The sequence below is a fragment of the Bos grunniens genome, chromosome 16 (genome assembly GCF_055505025.1).
Source record: "Bos grunniens cultivar Pamir isolate PY7600 chromosome 16, Bosgru_T2T1.0, whole genome shotgun sequence".
NCBI classification, from domain to species: Eukaryota; Metazoa; Chordata; class Mammalia; order Artiodactyla; family Bovidae; genus Bos; species Bos grunniens.
In genome coordinates this window covers 7,081,356-7,098,118 of record NC_141180.1, presented here as the reverse complement: position 1 = coordinate 7,098,118, position 16,763 = coordinate 7,081,356, and the positions used below count along the sequence as shown (strand labels likewise).

General features: G+C 46.5%; 1 long non-coding RNA gene across 12 annotated transcripts in view; it reads left to right on the top strand.

Moving 5' to 3' along the window:
• LOC147356097 (uncharacterized) overlaps positions 1-16,454 on the top strand; it is a 42,570-nt gene extending 26,116 nt beyond the window's left edge. For 5 of the 12 annotated variants that reach the window (XR_015142620.1, XR_015142622.1, XR_015142618.1 and 2 more), the window contains 4 exons: positions 212-267; positions 2,208-2,280; positions 5,089-9,429; positions 10,425-14,639. This is a non-coding gene — a long non-coding RNA (uncharacterized LOC147356097). Of the gene's footprint in view, positions 1-211; positions 268-2,207; positions 2,281-5,088; positions 9,430-10,424; positions 14,915-15,019 lie in introns of those variants that run through there. The other 7 variants (XR_015142626.1, XR_015142625.1, XR_015142617.1 and 4 more) reach the window with 6 other exon arrangements.
• The last annotated feature ends 309 nt before the right edge of the window (positions 16,455-16,763 follow it).

Here is a 16,763-nt window from a genome sequence, read left to right as displayed (position 1 = left end):
TTAGGGACTAACTAGAGGCCATGAAACTCCTGAGAGATAGAAGGAGGACACAGATCATTCCATCCCAACAACTTTTAAGTGAACCTCCTCTTTCAATTAAAGATTAAAAAAAAAAAGAATTCGAAAGCTTACAGAAGCCAATCGCTAGACACTTTTTATTCACTTATTACAATAACTGTTCAAGTAAAGCATGGTTGTCCTTATTTTACAGATGAGAACAGAGGCTCGGAGAGGTTACCTCATGTTGCCAGAGTCACAAAGCACGTGGTGAGCCTGCTGTTTGCATCCCAGCACACTGTCCCACATGGCTAATGTTTTCTAGAGGATCTTTCAGTTGAACATGTTAAAAAAAAAGTCTTCAAGTCTAACTCATGTGAAAATAGAAAAAAAGTGAACCTTCTCTTAGCCCTGGATACCATTCCCTGCCTGCCCCTTCCCGATCCAGCCTCGTCAGAGACCGGCTGGATGGACAGTTGTTCCCCCTTGGTTTCTGGACCACTCATCTTGTTTTCTCCTCTCTCTCTCTCTTCAACTATGTCCTCTTTGTTGGCCTTTAAGTGTCTGTGTTTCTCCACGGCTTTGTCCTCAGCCTTCTGCTTGTTCTCACTTATCCAACCAGTAGTTGTTATAGCTTATAGGTGTCACGTCCTGGGCTAGGAGCAGTGACCAGAGGGTCTGAAACATGAGCATTTCGTCCTCCTCACTGCCCACCCAGCCCCTTCTCTGCCTCCAGCCCTGTTCTGCACCACTCTTGCAATCCCCATATTTCAATGAGCTCTCTCTCGCCTCGGGGCTTCTGCAGGGGTGGTTTCCTCAGCTAGCCATGTTCTCTACATCTGTCCCTGTGTTTGCTTAGCTCTTTCGCACCTGTCAGGGCATGGTTCAGGTGTCATCTCCTCTGAGAAGGCATTTGTAACTCACCAGAGTGGTTCAGGAGCTACCTCTGTGTAAGTTCATCACAGAAACCACACACAGAACTGCACCCGTCACACTCTTCTATCCAGTCCCTGATGGTAGCAGCCAGCTCTTTGGCTCCCTCATATCCTCAGCACTAAACACAGTCCTTAGCATGTAGCTCTTTGTAGAGTGAGTGAGTTCCGCTTGCCACGATCGGTCCTGGGTCCTTTTCAGCATGGATTCCTGTCTCTCTTCTCCATGCATGTTTCCTATTAGCTTCTGTTTATTCACCTTGACTGCACATGAAATTCACTTGTGGGTAGGAAATAAAAAGGCAGTCTATTTCAATTGAATTACACTATCTAGTGGTGAGAACCAGATATCAACATTATTTAAAAACTCCCCAGGTATTTCTGGGGCTCCCCAGGTGGTGCTAGTGATAAAGAACCTTCCTGCCAATGCAAGAGACTTAAGAGATGCAGGTTCGATCCTTGGGTCTGGAAGATGCCCTGTAGGAGGAAATGGCAACCCACTTCAGTATTCTTGCCTGGAGAATCCCATGGACAGAGGAGCCTGGTGGGCTACAGTCCATAGGGTCACAAAAAGTCAGACACCACTGAAAGGACATAGCACGCACACCCAGGTGTTCCTGATGAAAAGGAAGTAATCGTGAGTCAGCTGTTTTGGTCTCAGCACTGAGAACAATGCTTGCATAGGGAGCATTCAGCTTCTAGAATGATTTCTAGATTTTTAGAATAATTGAGTGGAAGCCTAAAAGCCTACTGTTTGCATATTCAAATTTAAGCCAGCCATATGCTGTCTCCAAGCACATTCACACAGAAAGCCAATTCTCTCCGAAATTTTGCTTCTGAAGGATTTGGTTCTCAAGACTATTATTTAGTGTTCAGTCCCTTTTTTAACAAAAGGAATGAAGTTTTCAAAGCCTAAATCAACTGCTATTTGTGTAACTTAGTGATGCACAGGTTTTGTTTAAATCTCCAGAAAAACAGTAGTCAACTAAGTGAGATTTGGGTGAGAAAGGAGTAGATGGAGATTGCTGGCTTTCATTACCTAAGGATTTAGAAGGTTTGTCATGGTTTCTGGTAAATGCTGGCAAAAGTTTGTTTTGCCCTAGGCCCTGTAAAAGCACCGACCTGCTTCCTGTTTGATGTTACTGACTTTTCTTTGACAAGGGAATAAGGTCTAGCTGAGTCTGTAGGGGCTGGAGTAGGGCAAGAATAGGGAGGGTGGAGGCGGGGTGGGGGGTGGGGGGTTGACAGCACCTAGCTGTCTTTGCTCTGTTTCCTCAGGTCTTATCTGCACCTAGAAGCTCTTTGAAAGCAATTTGGAGTCTCAGTGATTTCTCCTGTGTTCCAAGGGCAGGTAGGTGGGCGCTCTCCCCGCATTTTCCACTGTCGTCTCACCTGCCACCCCACCCCAAGTTCATAGCACAGATTTCTGATATCAGAGAGCTTAGTCATTGTCACTGACTGGCTGTAACAGTTCCCACAGGTACCAGACCCTCTACAGGGGAAGTTCATGACCACAAACGTGTTGAAGGTTCACAGAAACACTATGAGGGAGGTGATATTAGCCCTATTTTATAGACAGCAACACTGAGGCTCAGAGAAGTTTGGTGACAGGGATCAGCTACCGAGTGGCTTGCACTGCCTTATCATCCCAATCTCCTGACTTCCCGTCTAGTGTGCATTCCACTACCAGCAAGGTGACCTACTTGGGCTGGGGCAGGGCAGCAGGGTGCAGACTGGCCAGGAGATAGCTCTTCTTGAAATGGACCGATGGGGTGTGATGGGGCAGCACTGGAGCTGAGACGCTGAGGGTTTGGGTGTCTCTAGACAGGCTGAAGAGGTGGAAAATCTTGGAGCTGACTCTCCTGGGCAAAGAAGTGAGAGCAGGCTGCCTGAGCTCCATGGCAGCCTCCTTCCAGTGCTGGAAATTTGGCAGAGAAGTCCAAGGCCTCTTCCCTCTGTTTGGAGTGTGGGGGGACCTTGGTAAACAGCCCTATAAAACCTACCTGATCTTGTCATTATAATCCCATAAAAGGTTAAGAAACTGTTGGAGGGTGGGAAGAGAGAAATCAAGCGACTTCTTGGTGTGGCTGGCTTGTTTACCGCTGGCATCTTATTTATCGGTGCTGTGTTTTCCATTTGTCAGGCTATAACCGTAGCGGCTTTTATGAGTAAGCGTTTTTTTTTTTTAATGAACTTGTTCCAAATGTGTATTTCGTTCTTGGAACTCTCTGTGCTCTGAAGCAGCTTTATAATTATTGCCTCTGGTGGAATAGCCAGACTCGATCTGACTTTTATATAAGCAGTTTCACTTGGTCTGCCTCTTCTTCTCTTAGCTTCAAGTAAGGAAGATGAAGGGGTGGAAAATATAATAATCATAGCTTTTCTTCAAAAAAAGTGCATATTATATGGTAGGTATTGTTCTAGATGTTATGGATTTGTTTTTTTTTTTTTTTAATTTTATCCTAACATTACTTGGGTCTAAGGCATTTATAGGCCCCATTTTACAGATGAGGAAACTGTGGCTCAGAGACATTGAACAAAGTGTTTAAAGTCACTCAGGTAGTAAGTGGTAGAGACAAGACCTGAATGCATGTCTGTCTGACCACACAGCCGGCGGTCTGCACTCTGCTGCCGTGTGGGGTGGGCTGCTTATGCCAGTGTGGAGCTGGCCGCGGAGAAGGAGCTTAGGACCCCTGATGCTGTGAAGTCATTAGTCATGTTGGCCCATGTAAGACATGTTGCAGCTCAGTGCCAGTGACTCTGCAATTATGGATAATTTTCTGGCCTTTTGCTTTTATAAAGGGAACTAGAAGAATTTTGAGAGCTCCCCAAACTTGTTACAGCCCACAGTAACACTGCCTTCTGCTTGGCGTGTGGCGGCACCATTTACCCTCAAGCTCAAAATATGTGCATGTCATAGATTGGCTTCTATCTTGCAACATGGGCTATTAGATACCATCTTATTCAAAAGCCTGATCCTGCCCAACCAGGCAGAGGCTGTTGGGGGTCCCCTGCTTCCCCATGCTGTGTGCTGCTCCAAGGGGGCAAGGACATAGCAGTCTTCATTGTCTCCATCTGCTCTTGAGCGATCTTGGCCATGTAAGACCAGCTCTGGCTTTAGCTGCGGCTCAGATTTCTGCCCCTCTTCATTCTTACTCTGGAACCATTTGGATCAGTCATTTAACCTCTCTGAGCCTCTCTTTCCTCGTCAGTAAAGTGGGGATCATAATAAGAGTGTCTACCTTATAGATTTGTTGTGAGGATTAAATGAAATGATGCCTATAAAATGATTGGCTCCATAAATTTGGGCACGTTATTCTCTCAGCTCCTATCTAAAGGCTGCAGTTAAGGACTGGGAGCCACTAGCAAACCGCCTTTTGGTATCCTGCCTTATTTCAACAAATGTGCACAGAGTACCAGGAGCAAAGCTGTCTCTAGGGCCCTGTTTCTTTTTTAACTTTTAATTTTTTATTGGAGTACTTTTGATTAACAATGTTGTGTTAATTTCAAGTGTACAACAAAGTGACTCGGTTATACATATGCATGTATCTATTCTTTTTTCAAATTCTTTTCCCAATTATGTTGTTACGGAGTACTGAGCAGAGTTCCCTGTGCTATATAGTAGATCCCTGTTGGTTATCTATTTTAAATATAGCAGTGTGTACATGTTAATCCCAGACTCCCTAACTATCCCTGCTCCCCACCCTACTAGGACACTCCTTCTTATTGCAGTTTCACTCTATGGGGTGAAAATGAACAATGAGCAGAGTTTGCTTTGGAAAGAGCCCTTCCATCTCCCATTTATCATCTCTGCCCCCTTGTTGCAAAGGCTGCCTTTTTGCACACCTAGTCCCCTCTCACTGACCCTGGGCTCCCCAAAGCTCCTAACGGGAACACCCAGGCTCCAGGGTCCTCTTGATTAAGACAGAATCAGATCTTTTACAGAGCAGGGGAAATTTGCTTGGTTTGACCCAGGAATGGATTTGTTTCTCTCCAATTACTTGGAAAATCGAACTTGATCTCTGAAGAAGACAGGTTTACAATGTGAGCTGATACATGACTGCCCTTGCTTTGTTGTAATGAAAGATGAAATCGCTCCAGTGGGGGCTTGGGTGGACATCAGGCTGGGTTTCTAATGATGGTTCCCTCTGATTTTCAGTGCCCGAGTGAAGCCGGCCTGGATGATCAAAGAGCCCTTCATAGTAGATAAAAGATAATTTGAGGAGCCGGAGAGGAAGAAGGTTGGAGGGTTTCTTTTTCCCTTTGTTTTCCGTTCCACCCGCTTTCAGTGGGACTGGATTCTGCTCCCCTAGGTGGGGGAACAGAGGCAAATTTTCTACAGATGTCTGCGCAGACTACGCGCCCTCAGGACAGATGGCCGCCAGCCTGGCCTCCACGGGGTGTAAAGGCTGTTTCCCTCCACTAGGCTCCTTCTCCCCACTAGGCTCCTTCTCCCCACTAGGCTCCTGAACTTCGCTTTCTCTGCCACTCTTTAGCCGTTGCGTTTCTGCGGCCCCGTCTGTCTCGCTGTCCTCGCGGCTCCGTCCTTGGCTCTGTCTCCTGCCGTCCATGCTTCTAGTCTCCTGCTTTGCTCCCTCTCCCTTTGTCTTCCCTCCTCGTCCTCTTTGCCACTTCACTACATCCTCTGCCTTGTTTGCCTCCTTTCCTTTCATGCTCTCATTTTTGATGCTCCTCTTTACCTTTCTCTCTTTCTCTGATTCTGATTCATAACATCTTGAAAGAGCGTTTGATAACGCTTGCCTGACCCTGCCTGACATCGGGTGAGTGATTCTCCTCAGGCAGCTTTTGATGTGGTCTGTGTGAGATTGATGAAAGCTGCTCAATTTGCTCTTCAAAGCTCTGTTTATGGAAAGCCCGGATGCATCTCCTCGGGATGCCACTCTTTCGCTTTCCAGAAGCAAGGCCAAAGGATCGGAGGAACCCATGCTACTTCCCACGTGATCATCATCCTCACAGAAGCCTTAATGCTCGCAAGAGATGGAGCACATTGCATAATCCACCTTGTAATTTTTTCTTTAACTGTTGTTACTCCCATAGTCCTCATATCTGAGATTTTTACCCACAAAGAAGATTCCTTGGGCAACCTTTAATTTGAATACGACTCTCAGCCCAGAAAAGAACTTAGGTTTGTACACTGAGTACTAAAATAGAAGAAAAATGTCATCTGTTACTTCCAGAGTCTAAGGACATTAGGTATCCTGGCTAATTAGGATATAGTCAGCCTAAAATGAGAGGAGCCATAATCAAAAGAATTGTCTGCAGCTTCTGGTTCTAGAAAGAACAGTGGGTCAGGTTCTTTCTAGCACTAATCACACTGGATCCCAAAAGCATATGAGAAAATGAGGTGTGTTTTTCATCTGGTTCAGGTTTTCTGAAGCACTGTTTCTGTTTTTCATCCTAAGAAGAGGATTCTTACACCTGCATGAGAAGGCTTACATGTTCAGCTGCTTGAAGAAAGAGGGATAGACAAATAATCAGGAGGAGATCTTTCTAGCTCTGAGATGCTCTGATTCTGAGAATCTAATACTTTAGATATGATAAATATAGTGTATTGAAAAGATTGCTGAGTTTTGTGGGATAATACTTGAGTTTAAATGCAGATTTGGACAATTATTTATTGATGAATGATCATCAATACATTTTTAGTTTTTTTCAGTTTTTTAAAACAGTTTTACTGAGGAATAATTTACCTACCATGAAAGTCAGCAGTTGTAAGTGTGTGGTTCAGTGAGTTTTATTAAATGCATAGACTTGTGCAACCACTGCCACAATGCAGCTTAATGACATGTTTTATAAATCTTTTAACCTCCCTCCATTTTCCCCTTCATCTTATTAATAAAATTGAGCTCATGTGGTGGATTGATTACAAAAATGACCACAGTCCTAATCCTTCCATCCATTGCAACATGACTTTGTTGCTCCTTCCATTGAGAGGTGGGATTGATTTCCCCAGCCCTTGAATCTGGGGCTGGTCTTGTGACTTACTTTGATGAATAAAGTGTGGTCACTGTGAAGGTGAAATTGTTCTAAGCTGAAACCTCAAAGGACCTTGCATGCTTTTGCCTGCTCTTCTGGAACTCTGCTGTCTCCACTCTGAGGATAAGATTGGGCTGGCTTGCTGGAAAACGAAGAGTCATGTGGGGAGAGGTCCCAATCATCCTTGCCACCCCAACTGAAGCCGTCTTAGATCAGCCTCCCCAGCTGCCCTCCAGCTGGCATGCTTCCATCAACATGCTTCACCAAGTCTGACCCAACACAGCCTGGATCAGCAAAACTGATCCAGGGTGATGAGCCACCCTGGAGACCGACAAGATACAGCAGAAGGGGACTGTGTGAAGCTCCTGAGCTTTAGGGTGTGTGACGTGCATGTGGGCTAAGGTGCTTCAGTCTGTCCGACTCTTTGCGACCCTGTGGACTGTAGCCCACCAGGCTCCTCTGTCCACAGGATTGTAGCCCACCAGTTTCCTCTGTCCATAGGATTCTCCAGGCAAGAATACTGGGGTGGGTTGCCATGCCTTTCACCAGGGAATCTTCCTGACCCAGGGATTGAACCTGAGTCTCCTGCCTAGGAGGTAGATTCTTTATCATTGAGCCACCAGGGACAGAGCTCCTGAAACCCTTGAAATTTCTCAAGTGTGGACAGCTCCAAGGGAGTCTTTTGCTATGTTAATGAAGTGACCTTTGGGAAACACCTAAGGATGGGAGCTGGTTGACAGTAAAACCAGGCACGTGTTTAGAGGGTTGGAACTTTCAGTCCCACCCCCCTGATCTCTGGGGAGGAATGAAGGGCTGGAGGTTGAATCAGTCATGACCAATGGCCATTGTTGAATCAATCATACCTATGTAATGAAGCCTCCATAAAACCCCAAAAGGACTGGGTTCAGCAAACTTCCAGCTGGTGAACGCTTAGATATGTGGGGAGAGTGGTGTACCCAGAGAAGGTACGGAAGCTCCATGCCCTTCCCTCACACCTTGCCCTTGACATCTCTTCCATCCGACTGTGCTTGAGTTATATCCTTTTATAATAAACCTGTGATCTAGTAGGTAAAATGTTTCTCTGAGTGCTTTGAGCAGCTCTAGCAAATTCATTGAACCCAAGTAGGGGATTGTGGGAACCTCTAATTTATAGCCAGGGAGTCAGAAGCCCAGGTAACAACCTGGGCTTGAGATTGACATGGGGACAGTCATGTGGGGATGAGCCCTCAATCTGTGGATCTGATACTGTCTCTAGGTAGAGAGTGACAGGAGGGAGCTGAATTGTAGGACCGCCAGCTGGTATTGCAGAATTGCTTGGTTGGTTTGGGAAATCCCTCTGCACACTGAAACAGGAGTCAGAATTGTTAGATTGGTTTGTAAAACATCATGACTGTGGCAAGAAATCACTGATGGATGGTCACGAAAATCAATTTTTCAAAAGCTGTGAAAACATCTAGCCCTCTGCCTATTGCATAGTAAATTCTCACTAAATTAAAAACATCTATAGAGGTCCTTGTATGTGAAAAGCAGTTTGAGGTTATGAGAGATGTAGAATTGAAAAGAGACAATGATATAAACTCTTCGGGAGTCAGTTCCAGTGGGGAAAACAGATGCTTACCCAAACAGTTATAGTAAGACATTTATGTCTAAGTGGTTCCTCCATTGTCTGCAAATAACCATGTTGTTCTTTTCTTGGTATTTCACTTTGTTCAAAAATGTGTTCAAGGGATATGATGTGTTGAAAAATCCCCAATCAGCACATTGATCAAAATTAAGTTTTATTGGTATGTCCAGAGAGTGTCTGCATTTACAGGAAATGGCCCATATGGAAGCTTGGCTGCATGAAATGCCTCATGTAGCGAAGGAAACAGAAAAGCAGACATCAAATCAGAAGGAAAGGTGGGAGGAGAATGGAAAGGGAGAGAGGGGTGGCTAGGAAGGTCTTAATTTTGAAAGTAACTAGGAGCTTTCATTCTAAGGATGCCTAAAGAGTATAACTCTGCCTTGGCTGATTGCTTTTGCTTGCCTCCAAAATATTCTAGAAGTTTGGAAGGCTGGGATTGGGGCAGGGAGAAGAGGGGGGAGGACTGGTTCTTGCAGACAGGCTCTTTGGAATCCAGGATTCTTGTGGTTGGTGGGGCTCAAGCAGATTCTCTGAATCCATGCTCTCCAGGGAGCAGGCCGTCTAGGTAGTCTGACCGCAAGAAGAGCACCAAACAGACAGCCCTGGCTTGGGAGCCAGGGGCCCTGGTTCTAGCTCTAACTCTGACACTGAACAACCCTTGCTGTGTGATCCTAGAAAGTTCCTTTTCCTTCCTGGGGATTGATCTAAGTGGTTTCTAAGGTCCCTTCTAGTTCAAAGAGTCTATGACTTCAGGTCTAATTGAGCCACTAAGTTGAAGGAGGAGATTGAAATCAGAGCAAACCAAGACAGATGGAAAGGCCTTCTGACAACATGCATGGACCTCTGGAAAGTGGAGCTGTTCAGAAAACCAAAGCAGAGGTGAGTCCTTCAGATCTGGGAACTCTCATCTGCACTGACTCTAGCGCGTTCTGACCAGCCTGTCCTCAAGGGCCCAGAGGTCTAGGGTGCTCCCCAACCTGGGGCCTGACCACTGGGTGCTCCCCAGCCTGAGGTCTGACCGCTCGGTGAGCTCCCAGACTCTGGTCTGGGTCCATTCAGTGGCTACTTCTCTTTCCTCCTAGAGCATGGGTGTCACAGGGGTTTCTTAAAATGCACATGAACTCTACTAAGGGCCTATTTAAACAGGGATAAATATTCCTAGCAGTCTGGTGAGAGGGGGTACTGGTGAGGTGTTCCTTTGGCCAAGCAGTAGAACTAGAGGAAACTCAAAATGTGAAGAGCTCTTTGCCACAGGTAACTCCCAGAAGCTGGGATGAAATGGACACTTTCAGTGCTGGTTAGGGTCTCTTTTAGGATAATGACTATCAACTGTCTCAGGGATAACTGGGCAACTTCTGGGATGCCTTTGGGCAGACCCAGTCCTTGTCACCTCCTCCTAAAGCACCCCTGGGAGGTGGGAAGGGAAAGAAGCTGCAGAAGCCCCCTCCCAGACCTGCATCACCAGGAAGTGATCTCTCTCTTGCAGTGAAGAACTGATTCTGACTTGAAGCTTCCGCATTGGGTTCACTGCAGCACTGGCGTCCCACTGTGAAGTCATTTGTCTTCCCACCGTGGGCGGCCTCTCAAATGCTAGAAGCTCCGCTCTTACCTAAGAGGCAATAAGAGAGGGTCCATGTGATGGGAGGCTGGGGACCACCAGGTGTGAGGGCCTGAGGGCCACTGCAAGGCTGGACCACCCAAAGCTGAGCCCAGGGATCACTTGTGAAGTGTGATTACGTTCACTTCCTTTTACCTTAAAAAATAAAACAATGCAAACAGCATCATTCAGGTCCCTGTCCTTTTTGCAGAGTGTCATTTTTGTGTTTGCTCCCTCCTCTGTCTTTTTTTCTAATGCTCTTCATTCTCACCTCTAGGATCATTGGAAGAAAAGTCATGACCAACTTTGATAGCATATTCAAAAGCAGAGACATTACTTTGCCAACAAAGGTCCGTCTAGTCAAGGCTATGGTTTTTCCAGTGGTCATGTATGGATGTGAGAGTTGGACTGTGAAGAGAGCTGAGTGCTGAAGAATTGATGCTTTTGAACTGTGGTGTTGGAGAAGACTCTTGAGAGTCCCTTGGACTGCAAGGAGATCCAACCAGTCCATTCTGAAGGAGATCAGCCCTGGGTGTTCTTTGGAAGGAATGATGCTAAAGCTGAAACTCCAGTACTTTGGCCACCTCATGTGAAGAGTTGACTCATTGGAAAACACTCTGATGCTGGGAGGGATTGAGGGCAGGAGGAGAAGGGGACGACAGAGGATGAGATGGCTGGATGGCATCACCGACTCGATGGACATGAGTTTGAGTGAACTCTGGGAGATGGTGATGGACAGGGAGGCCTGGTGTGCTGCGATTCATGGGGTCGCAAAGAGTCGGACACGACTGAGCGACTGAACTGAACTGAACTGGGGATCATTGAGCCACTGAAGCCTTGCTATTCACTACAGATTGCCCAGACTTACTGGCATAAAAACACCATTTCATTCTGCTCATGGATTCTGTGGGCCAGGGGTTCACCCAGGGCAGGGCAGGGATGACTTATCTCTGCTCCAGAATGTCTGGAGCCTCAGCGGGGAGACTCAAAGGCTGGGGGCAATTCAAGGGCTTTGGGATGTGATGGTTAGGAGGTTCATCCATTCATGAGGCTGGCATGGGGTACTGGTGGTGGGCTGGGACCTCAGAGTGGCTGTCAGACTGGACACACACACGCGCGCGCACACACACACACACACACGGCCGTTCCACATTCTTGAGCTTCCTCAGAACATGGCAGCCCCAGGGCAGCCTTACACAGTGGCTCAGGGTTCAGAGCTCAGAGTGTAAGTATTCCAGCAAACAAGGCAGAAGTTATAAGGCCTTTTCCACCTAGCTACGGAAGTCCTGGAGCATCATTTCTGCCACATTCAATTGACTTCCAGCAAGTCAGAAGCCCACCCAGATTCAGGTGGGGAGGCTATCAACCTATTTCTCCCAGGTAAGACTGTATTTTCAGACAGGTTTTAAAACCTCCGCAGTAGCCTATGTTGTGAAATTCAATAGACCCTGCCATCATGGCATCCGGCCCCATCACTTCATGGCAAATATTTGGGAAAACAGTGGAAACAGTGGCTGACTTTATTTTCCTGGGCTCCAAGATTGCTGCAGATGGTGATTGCAGCCGTGAAATTAAAAGACGCTTGCTCTTTGGAAGGAAAGTTATGACCAGCCTAGACAGCATGTTAAAAAGCAGAGACATTACTTTGCCAACAAAGGTCCGTCTAGTCAAGGCTATGGTTTTTACAGTGGTCATGTATGGATTGTGAGAGTTGGACTCTAAAGAAAGCTGAGTACCAAATAATTGATGCTTTTGAACTGTGGTGTTGGAGAAGACTCTTGAGAGTCCCTTGGACTGCAAGGAGATCCAACCAGTCCATCCTAAAAGAGATCAGTCCTGGTTATTCATTGGAGGGACTGATGTTGAAACTGAAGCTCCAATACTTTGGCCACCTCATGCGAAGAGCTGAAGCATTTGAAAAGACCCTGATGCTGGGAAAGATTGAGGGCAGGAGGAGAAGGGGATGACAGAGGATGGGATGGTTGGATGGCATCATCGACTCGATGGACATGGGTTTGTGTAGAATCCGGGAGTTGGTGATGGACAGGGAGGCCTGGTGTGCTGCGGTTCATGGGATCGCAAAGAGTCGGACACAACTGAGCGATTGAACTGAACTGAACTGGACCCCTCCGTCATTTTCCCTAGAAGACGCTCCCTCCTTTTCACGTCTAGGATCCTAGGACACTTTGGAGGTTACCACAGGGAAGCGACTCAAGTGCTTCTTGGTTCTCTGAACATGGCTGAATTTCAAAATGGCAGCAGTTCTGTGGGAAACCCTCCTTCCTTTTGCTCTTTCCCAGTCTTGGCCCTCCTCTGCTCTGCTAGCTTGCCCTCGCCCACAGGCTCAGCTTGGGGGTCCATTCTGTGGGTCCCTGGAAGGGGTTTGGCACCCTCTTGCGTGTCCTTGCAGGTTGAGCTGGGTGAAATGATTCACATCCTGGTCAGTTCAAGTCTCTTCATTGTCAGTACCTCCACACTAAGTCCTGGCCTCATCAACTTTCTGACTGAAGTGGTTTCTTTCCTGTGGGTGGTTTTGGGGGAAAGGCCCTCAAGAATGTTCTAGAAGGTATTGGTCTCCAGTGCCTAGCACAGAGCCTGGCACTGGCACTTGCTCAATAAATGACTATTGAACAGATTAACCCTGGCTTGCATGGGCTCTAGATGACTCACAGGGTTTGACTCTGCCTGATTCACCAGAGGATTTGGGGGGATTTGACCCATAGAGAGGGCTTCAAGTTCTGAAAGGGGGGTAGTGTGTGTGTGTGTGTGTTCCTGTCCGTGTGCACTTTGGGGGAACTAAGGGCACGGGGTGGTCCTCATTGCACAGTGTTTCGGGCCAGGCCACCGGCGCTCGCCGCCGTGGTGATCGCCCGGCTTCCACTAACTGTCCCTACTTGCTTCTCTCCTTCATACGGAAACTTTGCCGGACACTTTGAACAAGCCCTCCAAGTGTCAGGCTACTTGCCAAGTTTCCAGGAGTCTCAGACCACTGCTGTTTCCTCTTTTCATCCCTAAAGTATGTGGATAAATCACCAGAAACTCTCTGGGTAAGCCTGACCTCACCACTGGAAGGACCTATTTATTTATGATATAGTTGAGGGTTTGTCAGGGGATGGGGAGGTTTCCTAGGCTTACAGGGCTCTGAGTCAGTGGAAGAGATGTAAGAGTATCTAGGCCAGTCAATCAATCCAGCTGGAGATGCTGGAATCCCAGGAGACTTTTAGAAATGAAACTATTTCTCATTTAAGAAAAAGAAAAAAAAAAAAAAAGCTTCCTTGTAGGGATGGAGCAAACGGGTGGGACCATATGTCCGTGGAGATAGGGGCTGCGGACTGACCATGGAACTCTTCATTCCTGCTTTTTCTTTCCTTTTCGTCCTTCCCTAAGGAGACCCACGGCCTACGTGCTTTAATGCTCCGTGCCTATGGGCAGCATTGTGGTAGGCCTTTTCATAGGTTACTTCCAAACCTGAACAACATCTCAATGAGCAATGGATTGTTATCTGCAATATACAAATGAAAAATTTGAGGCCTAGAGAAGTAAATTAAATTGTCCGGAACATACTACTACTAAGTGGATAAATCAGATAATTTATTAATTCAGCAGACAAACCAGATTATGCATTAAGCTATGGAGAGAAAAAAAAAGAATAAGTGGAGTGGGTTCTAGTTGATAAGAAATGTACAGTCTAGAAGAGGAAAACGGCAATTACACAGCAGTACGGTAGGTACAGTGCTAAAGCTATAACAGGGCGTTGGGCTAAGCCCCAACGGGGCATCTAATGCAGCTTGGGAGGATCAGGGAAGACTTCCTGGAGGAGGTGACATTTGAGCTGAGAGTTATGGAAAGCAGAAGTTAGAAAAAAGGCTGAAGGGTGAGGCATTTCAGAAAGAGGAGGCAGCACAATCAAGGCATGGAATTAAGAACAGCAAGGTATGTGGAACTACGAGCAGTTTGGTGTTGCCCTGGAGTTGGTCTGACTAGGGTTTATCTGACTTCAAAATGCAAATACTCTTCTCACTGTGCTTGATTTCCTCAAAGAGCTGATTTTGGAGGGTGTGGCACGTGTGCCACTTTCTGGGGCCTGGGACGCTCAGTTTTCACTCTTTAAAAGGCCCTTTTGGAATTAACAGAAGATAGGAGGGTTTACTAGAATTTCTACCTTGTAACTTCTCAGGAAGGCTTACAGGGGATCAAGAGGGAGAGGGAGCCGTGCCAAAGAGGCCAGTTGACTAACTGAGGGAACGTCGATCCACCCCCACCGTGCTCCATGACTGCCCCTCGGCATTTTGGAAGAAGTAGGCCAGAGATCACTGGGGAACAATGGCTGCGGGGTTCACTGCCACAAAGCAGGCTGTGGTGAGTCAGAGTGAAGCAGCAAGTACACACACCAACATGTCTAGTTGGCAGCAGTGAAGATATTACCTCAGTGAGCGGCCGGGGCTGAAGATGGGTGTGGTCTAACTGTACCAGCAGTTTTGCTGGGCTCCTTCTTTTGTTGGTGGCCTGGTGGGAGTGGGGTTGGGGCAGGGGCTGGGGAGCTGTATGATAAACATGTCTATGTTTCCCCTTACTAAACACAGGGAGCCCCCCAAATCGCCATCACCATTTGGCTTTCTGCTCTCTTTCCTTTCATAGGTTTCTCATGGGGCCACTTGAGAAGATCTGTAGGTACTCCTGCCTCTGTTCAGAAATACCTTATCCACAGCCCAGGTCTATTGCAAATAGGTGGATTTTCTGTCCTGCTGTGACGAATGCTATAGGAAGGTAACTGTGACAGATAATTTCAGGGACTTTTACTAGAAGTGCTTTCTCATATGGGGCCTGGAATCAGAGCTGGAGGAGCTGGAAATACCCTTTGTCCTTCCGCAGGTCAGGAAACTGAATTGAAGATTAGGAAGTGACTTGCCCAAGGTAAGACTCAAAGCTAACATAGAACCAGGAAAAGTCTAGAGTCTTGACTCTAAACTTGGTGCTGCCCCCATGCTGGTCTTCTGCCCATTGTCACAAAGCCTGAAATACTGTTTAATTATCTTTCAAATGAGCACTGCTGTTTACCTTTTCTTTGCTAAACAATAAAAGCCACTTTAAGGGCCATATTTTATTTGTAGGTTCAGTGCCCACCACATGTCTTATGCAGTAATAATGTCCCTAGAACATTTCTACACTTGAATGCACATACAGAGGCCCCACTGGGAACTGAGATTTGATGGTACCTTTTGATTTAAATGGGACCTCATGTGTAACATGTCTTCCTGTCCATTATCTTGCCTGGGCCCTGTTCAAATCAAGCTATATTTTCTGGGTTATTTTTGCATTCATAATTCTTGACAAGAAAATCCTCCCATCAAATCTTTGCTTTATTTCTTTGTTTCAGGAGATTATCTAGCATGTCTAAGAGAGCAACAAGTCACGTCCCGCGGCTCCAGGCCTGCAATTCCCTAGCATACCAATCTCAACCGCAAGACTTTCCCTCCGACCTCACCCAAGTCAAGGGTGGAGGTGGGGCTGCTCTCTGCCCCCTGGGGAGGAGGGATCTATGACCAAGTGGGTAATGTTCTGTCTTGATTTCTCCAGGTTTCCCCAGAGAGGTAGCATTCCTGGATGATGGGGTACAGAGAGCTCTGAGATTAGCTTTCAATGAAGCACTGCAAAGTTAGATTTAGGGTAGAATTATCCACCCGAGAGTTGCTGGAATATTGGTGAAATATCACTTCTTGCTATTTCATTCATTCATCTGGGATAGGAAAGACATCTCTTGGGGCTGATTTAGGTCAGTGGGTCCAACCTTTTTTAGTATGGAGAGCATATTTTAATCTCAAAAGAACTGCAGATAAAGATACACTTTAAGAACGCGTTGGTAGAACAAATACTTAATAACAGAACCTATTACCTTTAAGGGAGTTTGAATGCTATTAATTACTGCCTTATCTATGTGCATGCATGCTAAGTCACTTCACTCATGTCCAACTCTTTGTGACCCTATGAATTGTAACCTGCCAGGCTCCTCTGTCCATGGGATTTTTCAGGCAAGAAGACTGGAGTGGGTTGCCATGCACTCCTCCAGGGGATCTTCTTGACCCAGGGATTGAATCCACTTTTCTTAAGTCTCCTGCATTGGTAGGCAGGTTCTTTACCGCGAGCGCCATCTATATATGATCCCAAATCTGAGTTATTGCTTTCTTTCTGTGTTTCTGTAACTCTCTGCCTTCACCACTGGCCTGAACATGCCAAAGGCCATACTTGAATTGCCCCTTGTTCACTATCTACTGTGTACTCAGCACCTAGCACGGTTCCTGACACAAAGTATGCATGTTATGTATATTTGTAGAATGAATAAATGAATAATAATATCAGGATCGTTTGACTAAATAGCATGATTCATGTACAACTATAGGTGCTGATTCACACAAAGACAGTGTCCCCATGGGGTCCTAGGCTCACAGATTGGAAATCATGGATTTAAATTTCCATCCTTGGGTCCAGTATGGTCTCCATTTTCCCCTGAGGGAGCTTAGTGTTCAGTAGGCCACAGTGATTGGTCTGTGGGTTTAGAGACACACGATAACTAAAAGTGGGAGCAGTTGACATTCCAAAGGCCACACGAAAAGTCCAT